The sequence below is a fragment of the Somniosus microcephalus genome, chromosome 5, assembly GCF_052327205.1.
Source record: "Somniosus microcephalus isolate GS21.2 chromosome 5, FLI_Smic_1.0, whole genome shotgun sequence".
Taxonomy (NCBI): domain Eukaryota; kingdom Metazoa; phylum Chordata; class Chondrichthyes; order Squaliformes; family Somniosidae; genus Somniosus; species Somniosus microcephalus.
Window position 1 is genome coordinate 205,743,192 of NC_140991.1, and position 24,840 is coordinate 205,768,031.

A 24,840-nucleotide genomic window follows, 5' to 3' on the forward strand; every position below is an offset into this window, starting at 1 on the left:
ATGTAACATTTCCAAATTTGCTGATGATACAAAGTTAGGTGGCAGTTTCAGTTGCGAAGAGGCTTCAAGGGGATCTCAACAAGCTCAGTGAGTGGGCGAGAACATGGCAGATGGAATATAATGTGGATAAATGTGAAGTTATCCACTTTGGTAGAAAAAACAGAAAGGCAGAGAATTTCCTAAATGGTGAAAGATTGGGGAATGCAGACGCTCAAAGGGACCTGGGTGTCACACAGAATCACAGAAACCCCACAGTGCAGATAAAGTGAATGTGCAGGTGCAGCTAGCCATTAGAAAGGCAATTGGTATGCTAGCCTTCATTACCCCTGTACTCAAATCCTCTTGTAAAGAAGTCTTACTCCAATTATATAGGGCCTTGGTGAGACCACACCTGGAGTACTGTGTACAATTTTGGTCTCCTTACCTAAGGAAGGATATACTTGCCATAGAGGGAGTGCAACGAAGGTTCACGAGATTGATTCCTGGGATGGTGGGACTGTCATATGAGAAGAGATTGAGTAAATAAGGCCTGTATTCTCTTGAATTCAGAAGAATGAGGGGGGATCTCATTGAAGCATACAAAATTACTACAGGGCTTGATAGGGTGGATGCTGGGAGAATGTTTCCCTTGGCTGGGGAGTTTAGAACCAGGGGCCACAGCCTCAGGATAAAGGGTAGGCCATTCAGGACTGAGATGAGAAGAAATTTCTTCAGAGGGTGGTGAATCTTTGGAATTCTCTACCCCAGACGGTTGTGGAGGTTCAGTCATTGGGTATATTCAAAACAGAAGTCAGTAGATGGTGATAGGCCAGTGAATGGAGTTGAGGCAGAAGATCAGCCATGATCTCATTGAAATGGTGGAGCAGGCTCAAAGGGCTGAATGGCCTACTCCTGCTCCTATTTCTTATGTTCTTATAACAGCAGACTCCATTAAGTGCTATGCTACAGCAAAATCTGGGTCATCACTTTCCTTTATTTGCACATTGTAAAACGATGCAGGCCTAGAAATTGGGTATGGCCCAAAAACAGGCGGTGTCATGGCCCAGCGCTATTTAGCGATGCCCAAAGTGGTGTAGGTAGCACGCAAAATTCATGCTGTCTGCTCATTTACATGCTTGCCATGTTGATCGCAGTGCTAAATGCACTGCTGGTTGGCTTACCGCTTAACATGTGGGCCAATATCAGGTGCAGTCTAATGGGCAGTAATTTTTGACCTAGTCTTTCTCCACTACTTAAAAGGGGAAGTGCTTTGATGCAGCACTGGAAGACGGGCTCAGCAGCAGTTAAAAGAGAACGAGCCAGAAGGTTCTCCGATGTGGCTCTGGAAACACTAGTAGTGGAGGGGAGGCCGGGTGTCCTGTTCCCGCAGGATGGCTAGAAGCCATTAATGCACACTTCAAGAATGCTATGGCAAGAGATAGCTGGGTACGTCATGGCCAACAGTGTTGTACTACAAACATGGATCCAGTGCCGCACTGCAAACATGGATCCAGTGCCGCAAGTTTAATGACCTCACACAGCAGGTCAAGGTGAGTGAAGGCTTCAACAAATGCCCTATCCCCCCATTTGCACCACAAACCTCACACACTGCTCAATGCAACACACCCCCAGCACTCACCTACCAACAATCTCAACCTTTCACCACACATACCTCACAATCACAGCTTCACTTCACCCTCACAACCTTACCACTGCTGCAACACTCACTCTCACATCTTGTACACACTGGCAGCTATTTACCTATGGCAGGCACATCACTCACTGACACACTTCCCTTTCTCTTGCAGGCCAAGGTGGCTCACAACTGCCGTGAGCAGCAGCAGTCAGTGGCCAAGCCGCTTTACAGACCTTGAGCCAACTGGAGAAGATAATGCTTGACGTAATTGGAGGGGAGGTCACCAAGGCCATGGCGAAGCTCAAGCCCTTTGGGACAATAACGGTATGGTCATCCCACAATCTCTTCTCACTTACACGCTGCCGATCCATGGATACCTTGCTTTCTGCCACCCCCCACCATAACCCGACTCTTGTACCTCTCTACTTTCAAATGACCGAGATCTGCCACCAGCACAGCCTGTCCCTAAAGTAATGGAGGAGAATGGAAATGAAGGCGGCGGCACAGCATCACTGCATCGGACACTCGCAGACACCAGCTCAGAAACTGTCACGGCGTGGAATTTATAGGGTAATACAGATGCAGGATCTGCACATGGTGAGGCACTGGGCACGAGTGGGCTGCAGCAATTCCACGGGGAAAGGGTAGCTCAGGGACCAGCTCCCCAGAGGGAGAGTTCGCACACAAGTTCTGTTGCACACGACTCAGATGATGACCTCGAAGGGGCAGCCTTCAGAAGAGCGATGGGCATGCACACGGAAATCCTAGGTGCAATGGCAAGCCTGCCAGAGAGCCTCTTGGCAATGTCAAGGAGCATGGAGGAGTCCCCCTCCAACATTGGCCGGGGCTTTGTACAGAGCTTGGAGTCCATGATGGAAAACTCAGAGACCGTGTTGACCCAAACATGTGCTACGTGTGATGGGCGATGTCGCAGCTGCCATTGCAGCACAGGTGGAAGCGCTCCAACATCTTAGTGCTGCAAGATCAGACTGCTGTAATCATGGCTAGGTTAACAACTGTTAACCACGGCTTGAGAGGGGGGGGGGGGGGCAGGCGGCAGGAGGGGGTCTTTTCATGACCCCAAGATGTCACTAAGCGCTTTACAGCCAATTACGTATTTTTAAAGTGGTCAGTGTTGTAATGTAGGAAACATGGCAGCCAATGTGTGCACAGCAAGATCCCACAAACAGCAATGTGATTATGACCAGATAATCTGTAGATTTTGTGCTCAAGTCTCTGGAGTGGGACTTGAACCCACAAACTTTTGAGAGGCAAGAGTGCTACCAACTGGTTCATGCTCATAATTTGCCTATGAATTCCCAATCTCAGGCATATGTTCATGTGCAGATATAGAGTGGAGTTTTAAATTATATTGTGTGCCATTATAGCAGGTTAACATCTTTTGTTAAAATAGTGTACACTGGAATGCAACACATTCATTCACAGCAGGAAAATTATGACAAAGTGCTTCTCCACAAAGGTGAAAGAAAGAACCTTTTAGGGAGGATAAGTTCACCATACTTCTCTTACACGCTTTCAAGTGGCTGGTTAAAGACTGGCTTAAGTAAAGGCCCAGGAAGCGATTATTTTGCTCTTTGGTACGTGACCCACAGAGGTATCTTAAAAATGAGTTAAAAAGGGTTAGTCATTTTTCACTCTCCAAACTACATTGTGCTTTGGCGAAAATTTGAGCTGCAACCAGTAGAAACCAGCAAATAAAGCAGGGCAGCCTCAAAACATCTCTGCTTAGCACTTGTTCATTATGAACAACTAGTGTGGTTATAATAAAGATCTTTAATTCTTCCATGTTCTATCTCCCCGCCATTTGTGCCAGATTTAGAGTGTGGAAAAACTGAAAGAATACAGTAGTGTGACAGCAACTTGCAATCCCTGAACAATTTAATCAGTAGTTCAGGAAATTGCTTCACCAGTGGGCAGTTGATCAAGAAAAATAAAATGCCTTTTTTCAGTTAGCACTTGGCACATAAGGGAAGATTTAATGAGGACCAATGCCACTGGCCAGGCCTTGCACAAATTGGAAAATTGAGACCACATGGCCTCAAATTTACTGTCCAAAATTTGCAAGCAGTGCATCTGCACCTTTGCAATATGATGCAGGGTCTTGTAAAATGTATCCAATATTCTATTTTCATTTTTTCCTTCCAATCTTCCTCTATTACTCGTCATTTTCTGAAATCAGTAACTCATATTTGGATTTGTTTCCTTGGGTTGTGACACCCCTTGGGTACCTCACCTAATGGGCGATTCTTCATGTGAGCCTGGACACCGACATAAAAACAGAAAATGCTGGAGATATTCAGCAGGTCAGGCAGCATCTGTGAAGAGAGAAACAGAGTTAACGTTTCAGGTCGATGACCTTTCATCAGAACTGGGCGAAAGGTCATCGACCTGAAACGTTAACTCTGTTTCTCTCTTCATAGATGCTGCCTGACCTGCGGAGTATCTCCAGCATTTTCTGTTTTTATTTCAGATTTCCAGCATCTACAGTATTTTCTTTTTCTTTTTGGACACCGACATGTTGTGAGCTATTGATTATGGAGACCATCACAGCTGATACATGTCCCACCTGGTGTCCACATTTCCAGGGTTGCTGCTGAGGAGTGATCCAGAAAGGAAACATTGGTTGACTTTTCCACCTCCCCAATTCAGAAGTTCTGAGGAGAAATGTGGCACCTCATTGCAATTATGAATAAGATCAGTTAACCACACAGAGCAAAGTTGAACTATCAAACCCAAAACTTGAGAGAGGGCAGAATCTGTGTGAACCATAAGTGTGGTTTAGGAAAACTTTAAAAAGGTCTTTTAAAAAATCATATTAAGGTAAATTATTTCAATTGCTTAGCTCATTCAATTCAACTGGTATATGGTGTACATGTATTTTAATGCAATCTCTCATTTTCTCTCTGTTGATGCAAGATTTCCTCACTCCGGCCTTTTGTTCTAGCTCTATGTTTAGATGCTGAAGATTTAGATTCAGTAGCTCTGTCTGCTTATTGTTGTTCTGTTTTTGTATTAGAAAACCTCCAAATGTATATAGAAACTGATAGTTTTCAATTATAATACAGAAGTTATCTAGACTCCTAATTATGTGCTTACATTATTTACAATGCTATAGCTGGAACAGGTTGCTCCTCTCCTTCCTGCTGAACTTCCTGATGAGGCCATGGTAGTTTTGCAGCCTTTGGAATATTTTCACACAGTCCAAGTTTTCATATTTAACTACAAGCTCTGCAGAAATCCACAAAAAATGGACAAAAACCTCAGACATTTGTTGCTTGGTTGGCACTAAAAATATAAATTGAGCAGCCTCTTCACACAACTGGACTGTCCAGGCTAAGAAAAAATGGGTCTCAGCCCTAGATCAAATCTTGGAGATTTCCCGTCTGTAAGGCTCATTGCCATACTAAACTGAAGTGACTACACGGTGCATTTAGCCACTGGGCCATCAGCACATGTTCACAATAATCAACAGTTATCACGTCATTAAAAGGCTACTTAGAATTGAAAAGACAAGATTTAACTTTCTGTGGCGAGTTTAGTTCGTAGCTACCACACAAGTACAGCAACTTCATGCCATTCAATGGTGAATCAGACAGCAAGATGTTGTTTTCACAAACGTAAGGGTGGAATGGCAGAAACTTTTAGATACAGTATCAGTGTTTAACCGCGCATGTCAGTCGCCTGAAGTTGTTAAACCATTTGCGCACCTTGCGCATAAATAACAACCAGCGCCATTATCCTCACCATTATTGTGACTGAAAAATCTGGCTCAATATTTAATTAGATTTATCATTTTGAACATTCACCTCAGATCTAATTATTTGGGATTGCAAAGATTAATTTTTGGTAGCATGTTTAATCAATATGTAACATGTAAATTCAATATTTTTCCTGTAAAAACTGAAGTCTAATTATATAAACCATATATAGAAGCAATGATTCAAAAAGGATCCCTGTATCACAAAATGTTTAAATAGTTTAAAAACATTAAGAAAAGTGTGTGCTCATCAAGGAAAGGTATGTCAGTAGAGAATAAAACATCTGTTCATTTTGCAGATCCATGTCGGCATCAAGCACAACCCGAAAAGAAACAGTATGGACTAGAAGCATGCAGATTAAAGCTCTGCCTAACAACCTGCAGCAACCTCAGCTTCAGAAGAGCACCCTCCGGTGCACCAGTACAAGCTTACCACTTCCCATACCACTTAACCTTATGGCGTCTCAGGATAAGTTTTAGAATTTTGTCCACTTGGTACCAAATTGTGAGTAGTTCTGTGCTGAGGGCCTGTATCCATTACTGCACTGTACTGCGTTGAGACTGCTTAACATAGGACTCTTAATTCCAGCAGCACAAGGAGACTTTCATCTCATTTTCTTCACTGCATTCAGACCCGGTTCCACTGGCAAAAACACATTGGCCAGATTTTGCAGTCAGCGAAGAACGAATGGCGACAGCTGTTTGTTACACTTGTCTATGGGCTTTTGCACTGGAAGTTCCTGTCAGCCAACTGTCCAAAAAGTGCAGTGCCCTCTACAGAGCATCTGGCATCTGTGTGAACAGGGCAAGCAACTAGGTATCTTCTTAACCAATCAGATTGAAGAATCGTTAATGAGCAGTGCAGAGTCTGAACCAGGAAGTGTCAGTTAGAATATTGAATTCAATGTCAAAACAGGTACAGAAAGCAAAATGAGAGAGAAAGAGATTGGATTAAGAAAGATAAAAGACAGAAAGGAAAAGTTAAAAAAAAAAAAAAATTTTTTAATCTTCAACAATAATTAAAATCTGAAGGAATGAATCTCCACACTTGTAAAAAGTTAATTTTCAGTGCCAGAGGTTGTTTGGCAGTAATTAAGATTTGACGCTGTGAAAAGGGTACTTACACTGGAATGGATTTTTTCTGCAAGTTTAGTTCACATGTATCAGGCAAGTACAGCAACTTCACATCGTTCAATGTATTTGAATGGCGAGACTCTCAGCAAGATACCTTTATTGCGCAGCTTTTGGAGGAGCATGGCAGCTCAGACAGCAACTTCTTGATTTCCGCATTTAACTGTGCATGCGCGGTCGCCAGAAGTTGCTGTCCAATTTCCATGTAAATAATGGCAAGCGCGGTCAGCCTCACCGTTACTTCTACTGCAAAATCCTGCCCAGTGTTATACCGCACTGTGCTCCCACTCATTATATAGTTATATCTCTTATTGTTTATAAGCTTGTTTTAGAAACTTGAAAACTGACAACAATGGAGATATGGTCAATGACAGAGCTTCAGAAAATCCTACAATTTTAACTATGATAATTCAACTTCGCATACTGGCGAGAAGCTAAGAACTGTGGATGAACAGAAAGATTTAGTGGCCAGCGTACAGAAATCACTACAAGCCAGTGGACAGGTACAAAAAATTAATTAAAAAGGCTAATAAAATGTTGACCTTTATCTCAAGCGGGATGAAATACAAAGGGGTGGAAGTTATGTTACAGCTGTACAGAGCTCTGGTTAGACCCCAGCTGGAGTACTACGTTCAGAAATGATATATTGGCCTTGTGGTGTATGTAACCTGTTCCACCTTGAGAACTACCTTGAGATGTACTACTTTCTCTTGGCTGCTGTATACTGTAATACCGGTGGTGACCACACCGGTATATAAGTGTTGTGTAGGGATTTGCTGGGCAGTTCAGCCCTGACCTCCGAATAGTAAAGACCTGTTAAAAATTATTCTTGTTGTCTGTGTCCAGTGATTGATCCTAAGCATAACTGGGACACACAGACTCAACAGTGGCGACAAGTCCGATCTTACCCTGCGGCAGTTTTACATCCAAGGCAGCTTCGTCCTCAGAACGGGCGTCGAGAAAAGGCATCCGCCCTCATCATCCTGCTGAGCACCATCGCACGGGAGGCATCGAGAACCCGGGTTAAAAAGAAAAATTCTGACCATGAAGCCCTCCATCAGCGACAGGCAGTGATCATCCCTTCTACCACGGTGGTGGGTAAGCCGATCAGCGACACGAACAGAAAGTCGGCCGCGTTGGCTGTGGAGTAGGGGAGGGAAAACGGAGGAATAAGGGCGGAGAACTCGACCACGGCCGGTAAAAAGGGCCGGGCTGCAATCGAGGCCGAGAGGCGCAGCGACTGGGGCAGCTTAAGGCACGAGAGCCGTGGAGAACTCAAACGCAGCCGGTGTAAAGGATCGGGCTGCAAGCGGGGCTGCGAGGCAAAGCAGCGTCGGGGAATTGAGAAACGCTGGGGAAGCGAAAACGGCAGCAGCACGGCAATCGCCATTGCAGCCAGCGGGGGAAGAAGGCAAACGCGGGAATCCGCCATTGTAGTCGGCGGGGGAAGAAGACGAGCACGGGAAAGACCGCCAAGCGTGGGAAGCTGCCATTTTAGTAGACAGGGGAAGACAAGCGCGGGAAGCCGCCATTTTGAGAAAAAGAAAAATTTAAAAACTTGCAAGGATGCCTAAACATGGGAACATTAATACCTTTGATAGCGATATTGAAGATTGGACCACGTATGTAGAACGCATGGAAGTTTATTGTAAAGCAAATAAGGTACCAGATGATGAGAAAGCACTAACCTTATTAAGCTCAATGGGTGCGAAGACATACGGGCTATTGAAGCACCTTCTATCACTAAATAAACCGGCGGATCAGACTTTCGCGAATATTGTTACTGTCCTGAAAAATCATTTAAACCCCACGCTGCTGATGATAGTGGAACGATTTAAATTTTACAGAAGAACGCAGCTGAAAGACGAAAGCAACGCTGAATTTTTAATTGAACTGCGTAAGCTATCAAAGTACTGTCAGTTTGGAACAGGACTAGCAGATGCGCTGAGATATAAATTTGTGTGTGGATTGTTAAAAGAAGGAACACAAAAGCGACTGCTTGAGGAGAATGATCTTACGCTTGATAAAGCTGTCACTATTGCAGCATCGCACGAAGCCGCAGCGAGAGGCACGGCAGAAATGCAGCTACGGTCACCGGAACTCAGCACCAATCAAATGGTCTTGGGTACAGTAAAATGTTATCGTTGTGGAAAGACAACGCACGATCAGAACCAGTGCTGGTTCAAAAATCAGGAATGCAGAAAATGTGGCAGGCTTGGTCACATAGCTAAAGTATGCCGGTCCGGAAAGAAGACCAGCAACAAAAAGTCACCGCAGGAAAAGTACAGAAAGGTACACAAGGTGACAGAGAACAGTTCGAACGAACAGAAGTCAGATTCAGACTCCAGCAGTAATGAACTGGGTAGTCTAAGAGTACACAATGTTGGTAAGGAAGCAGACCTCCAAACAATTTGGGTCACACTTCAGATAGCAGGAGTCCAAGTGAAGATGGAATTGGACACTGGATCGGCATTGACGGTCATGAAGAAGAAAGATTACAAAAAGGTTATTCCCACACATTCCCCTACGGGATACGGAGATTGTATTGAAAACATACACGGGGCAAAGAGTATACCCCATCGGGAAGATAGAGGTAAAGGTGGTCCACAAGGGCAAAGAAAGCCGAGGAATGGACTTATATGTGCTACCTGAGGGAGGTCCACCACTACTGGGACGGGAGTGGATTAGGAAAATAAATATGGACTGGCATTCCGTAAAAGCACTAACGGTAGATTCCGGTAAAAATGATGTCAAACCTAAACGATTGTCCAGAATATTGGACGATGCTAAAAGAGGTGTTCCAACAGGGACTGGGAACACAGAGGAATTATGGCAAACATCAAGGTTGAAGAACATGCAAACCCGAAATTTTTCAAAGCCAGACCGGTACCTTATGCGATACGACCTGCTGTGGAAGCTGAGCTAGAAGGGCTAGAACGTTCAGGAGTACTGTCTAAGGTAGACTGGAGTGAGTGGGCCACGCCCATTGTTCCCGTCATGAAGCGTTCATCGAGCAACAAGCCGGGGGAACTGGGGAAGGTTCGCATCTGTGGAGATTTCAAGATCACTGTTAATCCGGTGCTTCACACGGTGCAGTATCCGCTTCCGCGGATTGAGGATATCTTCGCTTCGTTGTCTGGCGGGAAACACTTCAAGATAGACCTGGCGCAGGCGTACTTACAGATGGAAGTTGAGGAAGAGTCACGCCAGTATCTCACGATCAACACGCATAGAGGCTTGTACCGGTATAATAGACTGGTTTTTGGAGTGGCATCGGCTCCAGCAATTTGGCAGAGGGCCATGAAGCAGGTATTACAGGGAATTCCAGGCACACAATGTTACCTGGACGATATTCTGATTAAAGGAGATGATGACAAGGAACACCTTGCAAATTTGGAACTGGTGCTCACCAGATTGAAAGAATATGGACTTCGAGTTAATCGCCAGAAATGTGAGTTCTTTCAGAAGCGGATCTCGTACTGTGGTCATGTCATTGACCAGGAGGGGCTTCATAAGTCTCCTGACAAGATCGAAGCTGTTGTGAAGGCTCCCGCTCCGGATAATGTATCCCAGTTGAGGTCGTTCCTAGGGTTGATTAACTATTACCATAAGTTTCTGCCAAATTTATCCACGGTGCTGCACCCGTTGAACGTTCTTTTGCAGAAGGGAGTACCATGGAAGTGGAGCGAGGACTGTAAGAGGGCCTTTCGCGAAAGCAAGGCATTGATCACCTCAGGAAGTGTTGGCTCACTTCAACCCAACGCTGCCTATTCGTTTGGCTTGTGATGCTTCTCCATATGGTATTGGGGCAGTACTCTCACACAAGTTGCCAAATGGCCTGGAGAGGCCAGTCGTGTTCGCATCCAGATCATTGACCTCCGCGGAGCGCAACTATGCTCAGATAGATAGGGAGGCTCTCAGCCTTGTGTGGGGAGTAAAGAAGTTTAATCATTACCTGCAGGGCCAAAAGTTTACGCTTCTGACAGACCACCAGCCGTTGGTATCCATTTTTAACCCTAAGAAGGGTGTTTCGGTGATGACAGCACAGAGACTCCAGAGATGGTCCCTTTTCCTAGGGGCACATCAATATCAGATCGAATTCAAAGGTACAAAGCAGCATGGTAATGCTGATGGGCTGTCGCGCCTGCCACTACCTACAGAGGAGGCACCGACGGTTGACCCTGTTGAGTTATTTCACTCGACCATCATCAAATGTTTACCAGTCACCAATGCAAGTATTGAAAGAGAAACCAGGAACGACCCGACACTGTCCCGGGTCTACGAAGTGACAGTGAAGGGATGGCCAGCACATGGTGATCCACTGTTACCGGCATTCTCAGCAAGACGAGAACAGCTGTCCGTCTGTCAAGGAACATTGACGTATGGAACAAGGGTGATTATTCCTCCTAAGTTAAGAGAGGGAGTTCTAAAGGAACTGCATGAAGGTCATCCGGGGGGGGGGGGGGGGGGGGAGTCAAGATGAAAAGCCTTGCTAGGGCTTGTGTGGTGGCCGGGTATCGACCAACAGATAGAGGATCTGACGAAAAGCTGCTCAGGGTGCCAAAAAGTGCAAAATGCACCTCCGATTGCACCGCTGCATCCATGGGAATGGCCTTCAACCCCATGGCAACGTGTACATATTGACTTTGCTGGTCCATTCATGGACTCCATGTTTTTAATTGCGGTGGACGCACATTCTAAATGGCCAGAAGTGATTAAGATGACTACCACTACCTCGGAAAAGACGATCGCGGTGCTAAGAACGATATTTGCAAGAAATGGATTGCCAGAACAAATATGTTCAGACAACGGACCGCAGTTCGTGTCAGAAGAATTCCAGAAATTCATGAAGAAGAATGGGGTGAAACATTATACCTCTGCCCCATATCATCCGGCTACAAACGGGTTGGCCGAGAGATTTGTACAAACGTTCAAAAAAGCAATAAAGGCCATGAGCGAAGATCAGATTCCACTACAACACAAGGTGGACAAATTCCTACTGGCATATCGAAACGCCACTCATGCAGTGACAAACCAAAGTCCTGCCATGATGTTCTACAACAGGAGGTTGCGGTCCAGGTTGGACTTGTTAAAACCAAATGTGCGGAGGGAAGTTGAAAACAAACAGTTCCAGCATATAAATAACAAGAACACTCGGAGTTTCGAAATAGGACAACCAGTGTTAGCCCGGGACTATAAAAACGAGAAATGGCAATCTGGAACAATTCGGGCCAGACAAGGACCCCTGATGTACACGGTAGATATTGGTGAAAATGTAATACGGCGTCATGCTGACCAACTGGTAGAATCGAGAACAAGGGTCGAACCCATGGTTACGGCAGAGACAACCGTGGAAGAAGTTAGTGAACCTGAAGCATCTACCTCAGAAGTGAATGTACCTGATGATGATGTCCAATCCATAAGAGACCAACTAGATGAGTCACCCCAGCAATGAGAATCAGAGACCCCTGAAAGGCGTTATCCAACTCGAATCAGGAGGCCTCCTCAGAGACTGAATCTTTGAACTGTGTTGCATGAAGTTGTATATATATATATGTTATGTTAAATGGGGATATAACGGTTAAGCTAAAAAGGGAGGATTGTGGTGTATGTAACCTGTTCCACCTTAAGAGAACTACCTTGAGATGTACTACTTTCTCTTGGCTGCTGTATACTGTAATACCGGTGGTGACCATATAAGTGTTGTGTAGGGATTTGCTGGGCAGTTCAGCCCTGACCTCCGAATAATAAAGACCTGTTAAAAATTATTCTTGTTGTCTGTGTCCAGTGATTGATCCTAAACCTAACTGGGACATACAGACTCAACAGGCCTTGGAAGGGGTGCAGCACAGATTCACCAGAATAATACTGGGGCTAAAAGGGTTCAATTATGAAAACAGGTTGCATAGACTAGGCTTGTACTACCTTGAATATTGAAGATTAAATGGTGATCTAATTGAGGTGTTCATGATGATTAAAGAATTTGATAGGGTAGATGGAGAAAAACTATTTACTCTGGTGAGGGAGTCCAGAACAAGGGAGCATAAGCTTAAAAATTAGAGCTAGACCATTCAGGGGTGATGTTAGGAAGCACTTCTTTACAAAAAGGGTAGTGGAACTCCTGAAACTCTCTCCCCCAAAAGGCAGTTGAGGCTAGGTCAATTGAAAATTTCAAAATTGAGATTGATAGATTTTTGATGGGCAAGGGTATTAAGGGTTACGGAACCAAGACGGGTAGATGGCGTAGATACAGATCACCCACGTTCTAATTGAATGTGGAACAGGATCAAGGGGCTGAATGGCCTACTCCTGTTCCTATGTACTCTCAGATACAGTGGGGGTAATTTTAATTTATGGTGTAAAATGGATGACATCTGATCTGATATATTGACTTCAATTGAAAGGAAAACCAGACAGAATGTATAATAGGCAACTGATCCAATATCATCCATTTTACACGATCACCAAAAGTTGAAATTACCCACAATGACTCTTTCCAACCACTTCGTCCAATTGTGTTATCACCAGTAAAGCAAAAAATATTAAAATATTCCATTGTTTTAGAAAAAAAAGTTATTCATAACTGATTTTTTTAATGACCCTAGCAGAACCTAAATCAGAGAGGCCGAGATGTTTCAAACTAGTATGACTAATAGTTATTATGCTTCATACTAATATGATCTGCATAAAATCATGCTAGGTTCCTACCTTCATTTAACGCTGATGTAGACGTCACTCAAACATGTGCCAATGAACAAGATGCTATGTGAACTTGCTTATATTAATGATTTAAATTTCAGAGTTGTGAGAAATGTAGCAGTGCCTCACAACATTAAGATGTACAGTCAGCAGGATCCATATTGGCAAAAGGATAAAGCTCAAGTCTTAATCTTGTAAGAGTTATGACAACCAGGAAAGAATGATAGCAACATAAATTATTTATTGATCTTTTTGTTTCTAACCTACTAGAGAAAGCATTAATGAAGGATCGTTAGTCATTACAAAGGCATGAAATTTAAACACTTTAAACTTTAGTTGCAACATGTCAGATTTTTACAGTAGCATTTAAATAAATGTGGTTAAAATTTGTAAGAACTGAAGGGATTTGTATTTTAGAAAAAAAAATTTGAAATTGAGATTTTGTACAAGTATTGAATAAACATAAGGAACATAAAGCACATACTTTACTGTATTTAATACATGTCCCTACAAATGATGCAAATCTCCAGTGAAATAATTTGAAAATAAGTTTGTAAGAGATTGCTTCAAAGACAGCAAGTTTTTTTTTATTGGTTTTCCAGTGGGCTTTGTTTACCTACTGAAGGTAGGTAGTTTAAATAAATACCACAGTTTTGTAAATATATCTGAAAAATTGTTGTTCGAGTACTCAGTACAAGTATTTAAAAATGCACCTTAAGGGATACATTACAAAACAAAGATTCCTCTTCCAGATTCAGCATTATTTAAAGTTATATTTGTCACATGTAACATGCACTAAACAACTCTTGAATATAATAAAAAAGGTCATTCTTTACAGGAAAATCCCTGCAGCAAAAGTTGAAAAGTTCATGCTGTCGCTAAAAATGGAGATTTTCATTCTTAATTTTTCATTGTAAATGGCAGGCTTATGACTAGCAAGTCTGAGGACACTCAATAAATATCCAAACTAGCTGCCAGTCTTCCTCTCAATCTGTAACAAGTCCTTCAAAATAGCTTTCCTGTCACGTTACCTCAAAAAGGCTCCAAAGTTCATGCTTTATCTTGTATATAGGGAAAATAAATTCATAATTACTGTGATAGCCTGCAGAAGGTTAAAGTACCACAGATTGTTTCACTGATCCATAGTGGGAGCTTTGTCCATACTGCAGACTGTGGCATGCTGGGAGTTGTAGGCACATGCACTTTAAAAAAAATTCGTTCCTGGTATGTGGGCGTCACTGGCAAGGCCAGCATTATTGCCCATCCCCAACTGGCCTTGAGAAGGCGGTGGCGAGCCGCTGTAGTCCATGTGGTGAAGGTAATCCCACAGTGCTGTTAGGGAGGGAATTCAAGGATTTTGACCCAGCGACGATGAAGGAACGACTAAATATTTCCAAGTCAGGATGCTGTGTAACTTGGAGGGGAACTTGCAGGTGATGGTGTTTCCACGCACCTGCTACCCTTGTCCTTCTAGGTGGTAAAGATCGTGGGTTTGGGAGATGCTGTCGAAGAAGCATTGGCGAGTTGCTGCAGTGCATTTTGTAGATGGTACACACTGCAACCAAGGTGTGCCGGTGTTGGGGGGAGTGAATATTTAAAGGTGGTCGATGGGGTACCAATCAAGCGGGCTGCTGTGTCCTGGATGGTGTAGAACAGCTTCAGTGTTGTTGGAGCTGCACTTATCCAGGCAAGTGGAGAATATTCCATCACACTCCTGACTTGTGCCTTGTAGATGGTGGAAAGGTTTTGGGGAGTCAGGAGGCGAGACACTCACCGCAGAATACCCAGCCTCTGACCTGCTCATGGCCACAATATTTATGTGGCTGGTCCAGTTAAGTTTCTGGTCAATAGTGACCCCCAGGATGTTGATAGTGGTAATGCCATTGAGTGTCAAGGGGCAGTGGTTAGACTCGCTTGTTGGAGAAGATCATTGCATGGCACGAATGTTACTTGCCACTTATCAGCCTAAGCCTGAATGTCGTCCAGGTCTTGCTGCATGCAGGCATGGACTGTTTTATTATCTGAGGAGTTGCAAAGGGTACGGAACACTATACAATCATCAGCGAACATCCCTACTTCTGACTTTATGATGGAGGGAAGGTCATTGATGAAACAGCTGAAGATGGTTGGGCCTAAGAAACTGCCCTGGGGAACTCCTGCAGTGATATCCTGGGGCTGAGATGGTTAACCTCCAACAACCACAGCCATCTTCCTTTCTGCTAGGTATGACTCCTGCCAGTGGATAATTATCCCCGATTCCCATTGACTTCAATTTTTACTAGGGCTCGGTCAAATGCTGCCTTGATGTCAAGGGCAGTCACTCTCACCTCACCTCTGGAATTCAGATCTTTTGTCCATGTTTGGAGCAAGGCTGTAAGGAGGTCTGGAGGCGAGTGGTCCTGGTGGAACCCAAACTGAGCATCGGTGAATAAATGCTGCTTGATAGCACTGTCGACAACACCTTCGATCACTTTGCTGATGATTGAAAGTAGACTGATGGCCGGACAGAATAGTCCTGCTTTTTGTGGACAGGACATACCTGGGCAGTTTTTCACATTGTCGGGTAGATGTTAGTGTTGTAGCTGTACTTGAACAACTTGGCTAGGAGGCACAGCTAGTTCTGGAGCACAATTCTTCAGCACGACAGCCGGGATGTTGTCGGGGCCCATAGCCTTTGCTGTATCAAGTGCACTCAGCAGTTTCTTGATATTTTAAAATCGAATTGGCTGAAGACTGGCTTCTGTGATGGTGGAGACCTCAGCAGGAGGCAGATATGGATCATGCACTTCTGGCTGAAGATGGCTGCAAACGCTTCAGCCTCGTCTTTTGCACTCGAGTGCTGGGCTCCGCCATCATTAAGGATGGGGATGTTCATGGAACCTCCTCCTCCTGTTAGCTGTTTAATTGTCTACCACCAATCATGACTGGAAGTAGCAGGACTGCAGAGCTTTGATCTGATCCGTTGATTCTGGGATCACTTAGTGGGATCTGTCCATAGCATGCTGCTTCTGCTGTTTAGCATGCATGTAGTCCTGTGTTGCAGCTTCCCCAGGTTGGCACCTCATTTTTAGGTACACCTGGTGCTGCTGCCGGCACGCTCTTCTGCACTCCTCATTGAACCAGGTTTGGCTCCCTGGCTTGATGGTAATGGTAGAGTGAGGGATATGCCGGGCCATGAGGTTACAGATTGTGGTAGAATACAGTTCTGCTGCTGATGATGGCCAACAGCGCTTCATGGATGCCCAGTTTTGAGCTGCTAGATATATTCTGAATCTATCCCATTTAGCACGGTGGTAGCCACACATCATGATGGAAAGTTCCTCAGTGTGAAGACAGGATTTTGTCTCCACAAGGACTGTGCGGTGGTCACAATGCTATCATGGACAGACGCATCTGCGATAAGTAGATTGGTGAAGACAAGATCAGGTAGGTTTTTCTCTCATGTTGGTTCTCTCACCACCTGCTGCAGGTCCAGTCTGGCAGCTATGTCCTTCAGGACTCGGCCAGCAGTGGTGCTACCTAGCTACTCCGTGTCAGTGGTGAAGTCCCCCACCCTTGCCCTTGCTACCCTCAGTGCTTCTTCCAAATGGTGTTCAACATGGCAGAGTACTGATTTATCAGCTGAGGGAGGGCAGTAGGTGGTAATCAGCAGGTTTCCTTGCCCATGCTTGACCTGAAGCCATGAGGCACAGACATGTGGTCCGGAGTCAATGTTGAGGACTCCCAGGGCCACTTCTTCACGAATGTGCCAGCTCTAGTGGGTCTGTCTCACCAGTGGGTCTGTCTCGCCAGTGGGAAGGAGGAGTCTGGGACATTGGCTGAAAGGTATGATTCTGAGAGCATGACTATATCAGGCTGTGGCTTGACTAGTCTTTGGCACAATTTCCCAGATGTTAGTGAGGAGGACTTTGCATGGTCGACTGGACTGGGAGTGCCAGTTGTGTCCGATACGGGTTTTATTCTTATTATTGTTTTTTGTTATAACTGAGTGGCTTGCTAGGCCATTTCAGAGGGCAGCTAAGAGTCACAAATAGGCCAGGCAAGGATGGCAGATTTCCTTAAAAGGACATTAGTGAACCAGATAGGTTTTTACGACATTCCAATCGTTTCATGGTCACCATTACAGATACTGGCCCAGAACTTCGGGTCTCCATGGGTGAGTACGCATGGGGTACTCACCCGTAGGCCCAATGGAAGTGCCGGTTTCCTGCATGCACTGCGCATGCACGGGAAACCGGCACTTCCGTTCCCCTGAAAGCAGGGGTTAAGAGGTCGAACGCGTACGCGGGAGAGGCTGCGCGTGCATATCGAACATACGTTTTTTTTTTTTGCAGGTTTTCCCGGGAAGGTAAGTCTCCAGAAGTTAGACATTTAAAAAGCAGTCGCAAGGCCTGCTTTTTACAAGGTAAGTGGTGAATTAATTAAAATTAAAACATTTTTTCCCCACAGGTTTATTATTTTTGAATACTTTAAAGAAAGGTAAGTTTATTTTTAGCCCCGTTAGAAAATAAAATTACTTTTTTCAAAAATTTAAATTATTGTTTAAAATAGTTTTCATGTAATTTATAGTTTATTTAAAAAGTGATTAAAAAAATTTTTTTTTGAAGGTTTAATGATGTTTTGGGGCTCGTAGTATTTCTAAGTTTGACAGCATTTCCTGTCAAACTTATGAATGAAGCATTCCCTGCTCCGCTTGGCTCCCCATGGCCCACATGATCCCAGGGGGTGCATCGAACTAACTGCGCCCCTGGGATACGCAAGCACTGCATGCCGGCAGTTGGAGCAGGCCCAGGATCGGAATTCCACGGAGGCCCACAGCTCAACGGCCGGTGCGCAAGGTAAGTGCAGGTCGGGGGCTTACACCCGCGGGAAGCCCCCGACCCAAATTTCTGGGCCACTAGTTTTTTTTTTAGCCCAGATGAACTGAATTTAAATTCCCCAGCTGTCATGGTGGGATTTGAACTCACATCTTTGGATCATTAGTCTAGTCCAGTAACATAACCAATAAGCTACCGTTCCCTGTGAGTTATAGTTGTTTCCTTGTCAGCTGTTGTAATGGTCACAAGCTCAAGGCTACTCAGAGAGGCATTGACCTCTTAGACACATTTTATACACTGAAAATGTTGTTGTATAGTAAATGTAATCATTTTCTTGTAAATTGTGTCATTTTTAATTTCTTTATTATGTTGCAAACCTTATTTATAGTAGTAAGTTTTTCAGCTAAGGAAAGTTTAATATGGTTGTGGAAACGACTTTCAAAAATATGATTTTTAAAATTTTTTATTGGTAGCCGTTGTGATTTTTAGTTTTTCTGAACTTCGTGACTGGCACTTTTCATTCCTATTTGCTGACTGTTAAGGTAATTTGTGATTTGTTGCTCTTTTACAAATATGACATTTGAGCCAATCAGGAGGCGTGGAGGTCGAAATGAGATGGCCAGTTTTATTATATTAATTTCATGTGGGATGATTGCAAGTAGAAGATAGATTATACCTTATTAATAAGCAATGTACAGATACAACTGTGAGGTTATGCTATTGGAAAATAAAAACACTTTCATTTCTAGATTCTTATGTAGCCGAGGGTAGAAGGCTCAGTTCCCTCGTAATGATACAGTCCGGCTTCTCCCACTTGTCCGCCGTAACTTTGGAGGAAAAGCCACAGAAACCTTGGGAAACGGCGAAAACACTGGATTTCCGTGGCTTTTTCGTTACAGGTACGGCGGACAAGCGGGAGAACGCCTGCTGAAAATAAAACCACATTCTCATCAGGGGCAAACGTAGATATTTCACGACCTCTTAATACAAGTATATCTGGATGAACTGGTGTGTTTCACAACTGGCAGCTGATTAGCAAAATAATTTCTAGGAGTGGTAAACACAAGGTTAATGATTATTTATAAATAGCTAGATAATCTACATTTAATTCACATCTATCCAAAAAATGATACGTTTTTTTAAAACAATGTACTTTATAAACATCCCCCCCCGAACACACACACACACAAAACATCCAAAAGAACATGCGCACAAAATGGTAAAGAGTAAAATGTCGAGTATCTGAATAAAAACAGCTGATTTGGGGATGGCGGGCAGCGAGTGATGCTCCCTGCTCTCCTGTCATGCCCTCAGGGTAATCTGTCCAGCCCGCGCTCCGGTGCGGCTCAACAACTTGTTTTAAGGTAACTTTTGTTAAAAAAACTCTCCAAACTTTCTAAAAGTGCTTAACCAGCAAGGCTATGCTAAACACGACGCTGCTACGTTTAACCCATAAGAAAATATTCAGCTGCTGCAATAAGAAAATAAACAATTAAAAAAATAACCTGCTTGCACCGACAACCAGTAACACAGCTGCGTACAAGTAGCGAGAGGTAAATAAATACACCCACCGGGCAAGGGTAGCCTCCCACGCCGTCTGTCGCACCCACGTTTATACAGACAACAAAATTATACGAGTTCCTTCTGCTTCTGGCAGGTGGAACTGAAGCAGACTGGTTTGAAATATTTCCTTGCCGTGTTCTGAGCAGCTGAACGAGTTCCTCCCAGATCAGCCCGGGAGGCGGAGCCTAGCGCACCTGCCCACCCACCGTCAGCTGTCAATTTAAAGAGACAGCACACCGCGCCGAGCAAGCGCCGGATCTACGACAGGAGAGGATCAAACATTCCTGGTAACATTGAAACTCCAATGAATAAGTCCTAAGTAACAGCTAATGCAATAAACCAGACCAGCACGTCTAAGAGGGGAAGGGATGACTGGTGTAATGTGAGAGCTTTAACCCAGCTTTCCTGCATTGAAAGAAAAATCGAGGATCCTAACCGCATACAGAGACCGTTTCTGATGATAGGTCATCGACCTGAAACGTTAACTCTGTTTCTCTCTCCACAGATGCTGCCTGATCTGCTGAGTATTTCCAGCATTTTCTGTTTGTATTTCAGGTTTCTAGCATCCACGGTATTTTACTTTTATACAGAGAGGTTGCACTGGGTTGTTTCCCTTTCGTGGTCCAGTTAAATGGAAGAAAGTTAGTTTGTGGCTTCATTCAAAGTTGTTTCCTTATCTTCTTGAAAGGCCGTGGGTAGTGGTGGGTGGTGGTGGTGCGGGGTCTCAGTTTTTTAAATTTGTTTTAATGGGATGTGGACGTCACTGGCAAGGGGCATTTATTGCCCATCCCTAATTGCCCTTGAGAAGATGGTGGTGAGCCGCCTTCTTGAACCACTGCAGTGCTGTTAGGTAGGGAGTTCCAGGATTTTGACCCAGCGACAATGAAGGATCGGCAATATACTTCTAAGTCAGGATGGTGTGTGACTTGGAGGGGAACTTGGAGGTGGTGGTGTTCCCATGCGCCTGCTGCCCTTATCCTTCTAGGTGGTAGAGGTCACGAGTTTGGGAGGTGCTGCCAAAGAAGCCTTGGCAAGTTGCTGCAGTGCATCTTGTAGATGGTACACACTGCAGCCACGGTCATCTTCTTCTTCTTAGCCAGTCCTTTGGAACCGAAGATGACTTACTTCCACATTAAAAATGAGTTCTTAGGTGACTGATGAGTCCAATGCGTGACCTACAGTCTCTGTCACAGGTGGGGCAGACAGTGGTTGAAGGGGCGAGTGGGTGAGGTGCTTGGGTTGACATGCGCTGCTTGCGCTTGGCTTCCACTTGCTCCCCGCGAATTGTTCGGCGCTTCCCAGATGCTTCTCCACTGTGCGGTTTTGGGCCAGGAATTCCCAGTTGTCAGTGGGGATGTTGCACTTTTTCAAGGATGCTTTGAGGGTGCCCTTGAAGCGTTTCCTCTGCCCACCTGGGGCTCTTTTGCCTTGTCGGAGCTCCGAGTAGAGCACTTGTTTTGGGAGTCTCATATCGGGCATGCGGATCGAGCGTGGTCAAAGCTTCGGTGCTGGGGATGTTGGCCTGAGCGAGAACACTGACGTTGGTGCGCCTAACCTGCCAATGGATTTGCAGGATCTTGCGGAGGCAGCATTGGTGGTACCTGTCCAGTGCTTTGAGGTGCCTGCTGTACATGGTCCATGCCTCTGAGGCATACAGGAGGGCGGGTATCACTACTGCTCTGTAGACCATGAGCTTGGTGCCGGGTTTGATGCCCTGGTCTTCAAACAATCTCTTCCTCAGGCGACCGAAGGCTGCACTGGCACACTGAAGGCGGTGTTGGACTTCGTCATTGATGTCTGCCCTTGTTGACAGTAGGCTCCTGAAGTATGGAAAATGGTTCACGTTGTCCAAGGCCTCGTCGTGGATTTTTATAATCGGGGGGGCTGTACTGTGTGGCGGGGGCAGGTTGGTAGAGGACCTTTGTCTTACAGATGTTTAGTGTAAGGCCTATGCTCTCATATGCTTCAGTGAAGGTGTTGACGATGGTTTGGAGTTCGACCTCCGAGTGTGCGCAGACGCAAGCGTCGTCTGCATACTGTAATTCGACGACAGAGGATGGGACAACCTTGGATCTTGACTGGAGGTGACGGAACAGTTTCCCGTTTGTTCTGTAAATTAGCTCCACTCCAGCGTGGAGCTTACTGAGGGTGAGATGGAGCATTGCAGCAAGGAAGATCGAGACGAGCGTTGGTGCGATGACACAGCCTTGCTTGACCCTGGTCCGTACGTGAATTGGGTCTGTGGTGGAACCGTTGGTCAGGATCACAGGTTGCTTGTTGTCATGAAGCAGGCAGAGGATGGTGATAAACTTTTGAGGGCAGCCGAATTTGAGGAGGACCCTCCATAATCCCTCAAACATCCCCATTCTGACCTTATGTTTGAGGAAAGGTCATTGATGAAGCAGCTGAAGATGGTTGGGCCTAGCACACTGCCCTGAGGAACTCCTACAGCGATGTCCTTGGGCTGTGATGATTGACCTTCAATCACCACAACCATCTTCCTTTGTGCTAGGTATGACTTCAGCCAGTGGAGAGTTTTCTCCCCGATTCCCATTGACTTCAGTTTTACTAGAGCTCCTTCATGCCACACTCGGTCAAATGCTGCCTTGATGTCGAGGCAGTCACTCTCACCTCACCTCGGGAATTCAGCTCCTTTGTCCATGTTTGGACCAAGGCTGTAATGAGGTCGGCAGCCGAGTGGCCTTGGTGGAACCAAAACTGGGCATCAGTGAGCAAGTTATTGGTGAGTAAGTGCCGCTTGATAGCACTGTCGATGACACCTTTGCTGATGATTGAGAGTAGATTGATGGGGCGGTAATTGGCTGGATTGGATTTGTCCTGCTTTTTTTTGTGGACAGGACATACCTGGGCAGTTTTCCACTTTGTCAGATAGATGCCAGTGTTGTAGCTGTACTGAAACAGCTTGGCTAGAGGCGCGGCTAGTTCTGGAGCACAAGTCTTCAGCACGATAGTCGGGATGTTGTTAGGGCCCATAGCCGTTGCTGTGTCCAGTGCACTCAGCCGTTTCTTGATATCACGTACAGTGAATCGAATTGGCTGAAGAATCACTTCTGTGATGGTGGGGACCTTGGGAGTAGGCCGATATGGATCATCCACTCAGCACTTCTGGATGAAGATGGTTGCAAATGCTTCAGCCTTGTCTTTTGCCCTCACGTGCTGGGCACCACCATCATTGAGGATGGGGATATTCATGGAGCCTCCTCCTCCCATTAGTTGTTTAATGGTCCACCACCATTCACGACTCGATGTGGCAGGACTGCAGAGCTTTGATCTGATCCATTGATTGCGGGATTGCTTAGCCCTGTCTATAGCATGCTGCTTCCATTTTTTAGCATGCATGTAGTCTTGCGTTGCAGCTTCCCCAGGTTGGCACCTCATTTTTAGGTATGTCTGGTGCTGCTCCAGTAGGCTTCATGAATCCATGATAGAGAAAACTGTAAGGGGAGAATTTCCAGTGGGTTCTCCTGATATCCCACTCCAACTTCGCTGGAAGATCAGCAGAAACCCGTTTTTGTTTTTCTCTGGGGGTTCTGCCAAAGGAAATTCCAGGCAGTAGTATTTACTTGTGAATTTGTGTTGCCCCATACTGTGGGTTTAACATAGTATCTAATGATAAACAGTTAAGGATCTTAGTTTAGCTGTCATTGTAGATGTAGACCACAACCTCCACTGCAGATGCCTGAATTTTTCAGAAATGTACATGTGATAACTAATTACTTTTAAATTGTAAAATCTTGTAGTCTACATTTTGTTATTTTCAGTTACATCTTCTGATACTTTGTGTAAATAAAATGTAACATGTCTAAAGCCATACTTTTTCTGCATTGGGTGGCATAACAACTGTGTGTAACTGTACCAAGGACAGCTGTCTTATGAGTTTGACTCTGGTTGGTTGCTGAAAGCACAGGAAAGAAATTGGGCTGAGGATACAAGGAGCAAGTTATAAATTTCCCTTGGCTGAATTCATGCTCCAGCACAATCAGTTTTATCAGTGCTTTGCCAAAATCAATATTACAATTGATTAATCTATGTTAATCTAGAATTGCTGACTATAAGCAGATCTAAGTAGGACATTTTGACAGTTATATTTAATTCTGCTGAGAATGGTTCCATAGGTACTGGGAAAAGTGCCCAATTGATTATTCATATGTGAGCCTAGATAGTAAGTGTCAGCAGGTTATTTAATTGTTCAGTCCGATCTTGTCCTCACTCAATCAGACACACACTTTCTAGCAAGTAACACTAGATAATGATCAGGAGCAGTGACCCTGGATGATATTCCCCTCCCTAGCCCATAGACACTGAAAGAAAGACTTGCATTTATTTAGCGCAATATCATGACCCTTGGAAATGTCTCAAAGTTCTTTTCAAAAATTATATTGAAGTGCAGTGACTATTATGTAGGCTAACACAGCAGCCATTTTGTGCACAGCAAGGTCAGAAATGGGGATGTTCGCTGATGATTGCACAGTGTTCAGTGCCACTTGCAACTCCTCAGATAATGAAGCAGTCTATGCCCGCATGCAACAAGACCTGGACAACATTCAGGCTTGGGCTTGGGCTGATAAGTGGCAGGTAACATTAGCGCCACACAAGTGCCAGGCAATGACTATCTCCAACAAGCGAGGGTCTAACCACTGCCGCTTGATATTCAACGGCATTACCATCGCTGAATCCCCCACTATCAATATCCTGGGGGGTCACCATTGACCAGAAACTTAACTGGACCAGCTACATAAATACTGTAGCAACAAGAGCAGGTCAGAGGCAAGGTATTCTGTGGCGAGTGTCTCACCTCCTGACTCCCCAAAGCCTTTCCACCATCTACAAGGCACAAGTAAGGAGTGTGATGGAATACTCTCCACGTGCCTGGATGAGTGCAACTCCAACAACACTCAAGAAGCTCGACACCATCCAGGACAAAGCAGCCCACTTGATTGGCACCCCATCGACCGCCTTAAACATTCACTCCCTCCACCATCAGCTTACCGTGGCTGCAGTGTGTACCATCTACAAGATGCACTGCAGCAACTCACCAAGGCTTTTTCGGCAGCACCTCCCAAACCCACGACCTCTACCACTTAGAAGGACAAGGGCAGCAGGCGCATGGGAAGACCACCACCTCCAAGTTGCCCTCTAAGGCACACACCATCCTGACTTGAAAGTATATCGCCATTCCTTCATCGTTGCTGGGCCAAAATCCTAGAACTCCCCCA

General features: G+C 44.9%; 1 protein-coding gene across 9 annotated transcripts in view; it reads right to left on the minus strand.

Annotated features, from left to right (window-relative positions):
- LOC147117531 (WAS/WASL-interacting protein family member 3-like) overlaps positions 1-19,802 on the minus strand; it is a 145,769-nt gene extending 125,967 nt beyond the window's left edge. For 4 of the 9 annotated variants that reach the window (XM_085988593.1, XM_085988596.1, XM_085988594.1 and 1 more), the window contains exon 1: positions 19,612-19,801. The gene's annotated coding sequence lies outside the window, so the exon portion shown is untranslated. Of the gene's footprint in view, positions 1-19,611 lie in introns of all 9 variants that reach the window. The other 5 variants (XM_085988602.1, XM_085988601.1, XM_085988600.1 and 2 more) reach the window with 3 other exon arrangements.
- Positions 19,803-24,840: the final 5,038 nt, after the last annotated feature.